We start from the raw sequence: 6,000 nt of genomic DNA, 5'->3' as shown, positions 1-6,000 counted from the left end.
CCAGCTCAGTGAGCAAACCTATATCCAGAACCTCAACCTGAGCTACAAATCTTCTCAAAACTTACTATCAAAATCATTGATGCCTTCTGGACAAGAATTCTAATGATGCTGTATGTAATAGATACAAGATGTACTTGGACTGCAGGTGGTGTGCGGCATTCCCTTCCTTACTTCTCTGATTCAAAACCAGCTTAGCTACTGGTCCAACTCTAATCAAATAAATGACAGACTTATATGGTTCCTTACCTGTGACTGCCAGATTCTCTAATAAGTGCACTGATTACTTGGGTGCTATGCTACTTTTCTTTTCAAAGTGATGCCCTTCATTTTAACTAAAAGTATTGTTTAACTTCAGATATTGAAAAGAAATCTGACTCACAAACATCAGATAATTGGTGTTCCTCCTGTTTCATCCCACAAAAGGACTATTGTAAGGAAATGCATGTCAATCTACATTCTTTAATCAAAGAGCAATTGGAGGATCTGAGCTATAGGTAGAGGCTGAATTGGCTATGGCTTTTTTTCTCTCTGGAGCATTGGAGGCTGTGGGGTGTTATAGAGGTTTAGAAACTCATGATGGGGATGGATAGGATGTATAGCAAAAGTCTTTTTTCCCAGGGTACAGGAATTAAAAACTAGACAGCATAGGTTTAAGGTGGGGAGGGGGGGGGGGTGGTTTACAAGTGACCTAAGGGACAACTTTTTCATGAGATGGTGGTACGTGTATGGAATGAGCTGCCAGAGGAAGTATTGGCAGTGGGTACAATGACAACATTTAAAAGTCATGATTTGGAGGTGCCGGTGTTGGAATGGATGGACAAAATTAAAAATCACTAAACATCAGGATATAGTCCAAAGGTTTATTTGGAAGCACTGGCTTTTGGAGCTCTGCTTCTTCATCAGGTGGTGAAGAAGCAGCGCTTCGAAAGCTAGTGGTTCCAAATAGACCTGTTGGACAATAACCTCGTGTTGTGTGATTTTTAACATTTAAAAGGCATCTGGACGGGTACAAGAATAGATAGGGTTTAGTGGAATATGGGCCAAATGCTGACACAAATGGGACTAGATCAATTTAGGATATCTGGTCAGCATGGACAAGTTGGACCAAAAGGTCTGTTTCCATGCTGTATAACTCTGACTCTATCAGCATTCTTGGCAAATCGAGTCGTGAATGATGGCAATGACCATCTCCAATGAGAATGTAACCATTTCCCCTTAATACTAAATGGTATTACAATCACCAAGACTCTTGTTAACACCCTGAAGGTTATTATTGATCAGAAACTGAACTGGAACAGCCATGTACATATGGTTACAAGAAGCTAGGAATTCTACAGTGAATAATGCATCTCCTAACTCCCTAAAACCTGTGATAAGGCATATATCAGAAATGTGAAATAATAACTTGCCTGGATCAATGCAGCTCAAAAAACACTCAAAAGTCTCAACACAGAGGACAAAAGTGGACTGCTTAATTGGCTCATTTCTCACATTAAACCTTCAACAATGAGTGGCAACTGTGTATATCATAAACTGCAACAATTCACCAAGCTCTCTTCATTGAGACGGACAAGGGTAGCAGACGCAAGTATCTCTCAAAACCTCATAATCATAAGACCATAAGATATAGGAGTGGAAGCAAGGCCATTTGGCCCATTGAGTCCACTCCACCACTTAATCATGACTGATGGGTGTTGCCCTTAATTCCTTGCAAGATCTAGAATTTACCAATCTCTGCCTTGAAGACACCCAACGTCCAGGCCTCCACTGTGCTCTGTGGCAATGAATTCCACAGGCCCACCATTCTCAGGCTGAAGAAATGTCTCATCTCGTTCTAAATTGACCCCCTCTAATTTTAAGGCTGTGCCCACGGGTCCTAGTCTCACCGCCTAACAGAAACAACTTCCCAGCATCCACCCTTTCGAAGCCATGCATTATCTTGTAAGTTTCTATTAGACATCCCCTCAATCTTCTAAACTGTAATGAATACAATCCCAGGATCCTCAGCCGGTCATCATATGTAGGCCTGTCATTCCAGGAATCATCCATGTGAATCTCTGCTGGACACACTCCAGTGCCAGTATGTCCTTCCTGAGGTATGGGGCCCAAAATTGGACACAGTATTCTAAATGGGGCCTAACTGGAGGTTTATAAAGTCTCAGAAGCACATCACTGCTTTTATATTCTAACCCTCAAGATAATTGGTGGCATGGTGGTTAGCATTGCTGCCTCACAGCATCAGGGTCATGACTTCAATTCCAGCTTGGCTGACTGTCTGTGTGGAGTTTTCACATTCTCCCTGTGTCTGTGTCTGTTTTCCTCCCACAGTCTGAAGATGTGCAGGTTAGGGTGGATTAGCCATGGTGTATTCATCAGAAGGAAATGGGTCTGGGTGGGTTACTCTTCGGAGGGTCAGCGTGGACTTGTTGGGCCGAAGGGCCAGTTTCCACACTATACGTAATCAATGGTGGGCACCACAGTGGTTAGCACTGCTGCCTCATAGCGCCAGAGACCCAGGTTCAATTCCCGCCTCAGGCGACTGACTGTGTGGAGTTTGCACATTCTCCCCATGTCTGTGTGGGTTTGCTCCGGTTTCCTCCCACAGTCCAAAGATGGGACGATCAGGTGAATTGGCTATGCTAAATTGCCCCTAGTGTTAGGTGAAGGGGTAAATGTATGGGTGGGTTGCACTTCGGCGGGTCATTGTTGACTTGTTGGGCCGAAGGGCCTGTTTCCACACTAAGTAGTCTAATCTAATCTAATTACATTTGCTTTCTTAATCACGGACTCAACCTGCAAATCAACCTTTAGAGAATCCTGGACTAACACTCCCAGATCCCTTTGCACTTTGGCTTTATGAATTTTTTCACCTTATTAAAAAAAAACTCCATGCCTGTATTCTTTTTTCCAAAGTTCAAGACCTCGCACTTGCTCATATTGAAATTAATATTCCCTTCACTGTCATGGGGCCAAAATGCTGAAACTCCCTTCCTCACTGCTGTGGTTATATGATGTCCAGGTGTAAGCTAACTTTACCCTTCTCAAGGGCTGTTAGGGATAAGCAATGAGCAACAAGTGTTGGTCTTGCTATCGACACTTTTAAAAATAGGATAAGAGAACATGATTTGTCTTCATTGGTTGAATTGATCCACACAAGATCAAGAAGGACGAGGAAGGCTACTTATCTTTTCTTCACTCATTTACAGACCCCCTGTAATTCATTCCTTATCCACTTAATTGCAAAAGTTTAGCAACTTTTTTATATTAAACGGATCCATTTGCTGGCACCAATGCATTGATGATAACTGCCGAGGGCCTGTGTGCCAATTTTTCAAATTGTTTAATACTTCTGTGACTCCATACACACACCTTAAAATTATATACTTTTTACTTTTATGAAATATATCACTGCACTACTAATGCATATGTTTATTGATGTCAACAAGCATAGTTTCTTTTTCATTTGTTAATTGCACACTCAAACATGTATTGCCCAACTGCAAATATCCTGGAAGTGTTGCAGAGCTACTTTTTTGAACTGCTGCAATCCGTGTGGTATAACAACATCCAGAATGCTGTTTTGAAGGGAATTTCGGGGTGTGACCCTGAAACTATGAAAGAGCAACAATATAATTCTAAGTTAGGGTATTGTAAGGGGAAATTGTAGGTAGTGGTGTTCCCATGTATCTGCAGCCTCCATTCTTTGAGGTGCAAAAGGTTGTGGGTTTGGAAGACACCGTTGAACGCCTTGGTGAGTTACAGCAGTGCATCGACACTGCAATGATAGCGCATACTGTCTTTAGTGAAGGAATGAATGCTCAAGGTAGCGGATTGCATGCCAATCAAGCTAGCTGCTTTATCCTAGATGTTGTCAAATTTCTAGAGTATTGTTGGAGATGCACCCAGGTCAGTGGAGAATATTCCATTACATTCCAGGCTTGTGCCTGTAGATGGTGGGAGTTAGAAGAGTTACTTGTTGCAGAATTATTGGTCTCTGACCTGATCTTGCAGCCACAGTATTTTTATGGCTGATCTACTTCAGCTTCTGGTCAATGGTAACTCCAGGATGTTGATAGTGTGGGCTTCAGCAATGGTAGTGCTTTTGAATGTCAGTGGAATGATGACTAGATTCTCTTTCATTGGAGATGGTCATTGCCTGGCACTTGTGGGTATGAATATCATTGTTACTTAAACAACATCCAGATGGGAGTTGATAAGCTTTGCTACAAATTGCTTCAATACCTGATGACTCTGAGTATAGCACAATCAGCATGCATTCCCACTTATAATCTTTGAAGGAAGGAAGGTTTGAGGTAGTTGAAAACACTGGGACACTATCCTGAGAAACTCCTTCAGTAACGTCCTGGGGCTGAAAGACAGATCTCCAACAACCACAACCTTTTAGCTTTGTGCCATGTATGACTGCAAGGGCCAATGAGTGACAGATGGAGTTTAATTTAGATAAATGTGATGTGCTGCATTTTGGAAAGGCAAATCAGCACAGGACTTATACCCTTAATGGTAAGATTCTGGCGCGTGTTGAATAACAAAGAGACCAAGGAGTGCAGGTTCACAGTTCCTTGAAAGTGGAGTCACAGGTAAATAGAATAGTGAAAATAGTGTTTAGTAAACTTTACTGATCAGAGCATGAAGTATAGGAGTTGGGAGGACATGTTGTGGCTGTACTTTTGGAATAGGCCACTTTGGAATATTGTGCACAATTCTGATCTCTCTCCTGTAGGAAGGATGCTGTGAAACTTGAAAGGGTTCAGAAAAGATTTACAAGGATGTTGCCAGGGTTGCAGAGGTTGAGTGAAAGAAAGAGGCTGAATAGGCCAGGCTGTTTACCCTGGAGTGTCAGAGGCTGCAGGGTGACCTTGTTTCGGTTTATAAAATCATGAGGGGCATGGATAAGATAAACAGACAAGGTCTTTTCCCTGGGTTGGGTGGGGGGGGGGGGGGGGGGGCGGGAAAGAGTCCAAAATCAGAGGGCCTAAGTTTAGGGTGAGAGAGAAAAGATTTAAAGTCGCCCCTTAGGTCGCTTTTTTCAGACAATGGGTGGTTGCGTGTATGATGACATGAGCTGACAGAGGAAGTGGTGGAGGCTGGTAATATTATAGAATTTAAAAGGCATCTGGATGGATACTTGTATAGGGAGGGATATAGGCCAAGAGCTGGCCATTGGGACTAGATTAATTTAGAATATCTGGTACTTAGCATGGACGAGTGGGACCGAAGGATCTGTCTCCATGTGGTACATCTCTATGATTCTAAGGTATCAACTCCAATTGTACTATGGCTCCTTGTCATGGATCTTTCTCAGACTCTGGTTTCCTCCCACAGTCCAAAGATGTGCAGGTCAGGTGAAATTGGCCATGCTAAATTGCCCATAGTGTTAGGTGCATTAGTCAGAGGGAAATGGGTCTGGGTGGGTTACTCTCCAGAGAGTTGGTGTGGACTGGTTGGGCCGAAGGGCCTGTTTTCACACTAGGGAATCTAATCTAATCTAATCTAATCGCAACGTTCTTTTTTCTACAATATGGAGCATAAACCTAATCTCCTTTGCTGTGGAAGCAGGCCATTTGGGCCATCAAATCCACACCTAACTGCCCAGCTCCAACCCCTAACCCTCTCTGGTAACCTTGGAGAATTGGGCAATTTACCATGGCCAATCCACCAAACCTGGGCATGTTTGGGCTGTGGGAGGGAAACCACAATCACCAAAGGCTGGAATCGAACTCGGGTCCTTGGTGCTGAGGCAAGAGTGCTGAACACTGAACCACCCACAAGGTGGTAACACTCCCTTTGAAACTGGTTTTCCCACCTCCTCCGATGCCTCAACAACCTTTTCGTATCAGAGAACTGCACGCTGCTCAATGTCGTCTGACCAAGGACAGAAAATACCAGAGGCGCCCAGCGAGTAGCTGTGGGAAAAGAGAAACACAATAGTGACCTTCGGCCAGAGTTCTCCTTTTGTATTTCGTTCAAGTAGGACTAAAA

Source organism: Chiloscyllium plagiosum, unplaced genomic scaffold (genome assembly GCF_037043375.1).
Source record: "Chiloscyllium plagiosum isolate Xiang-an unplaced genomic scaffold, Cpla_swu_hap1 HiC_scaffold_17, whole genome shotgun sequence".
Lineage (NCBI taxonomy): Eukaryota > Metazoa > Chordata > Chondrichthyes > Orectolobiformes > Hemiscylliidae > Chiloscyllium > Chiloscyllium plagiosum.
Note: the sequence above shows the minus strand (reverse complement) of the source record.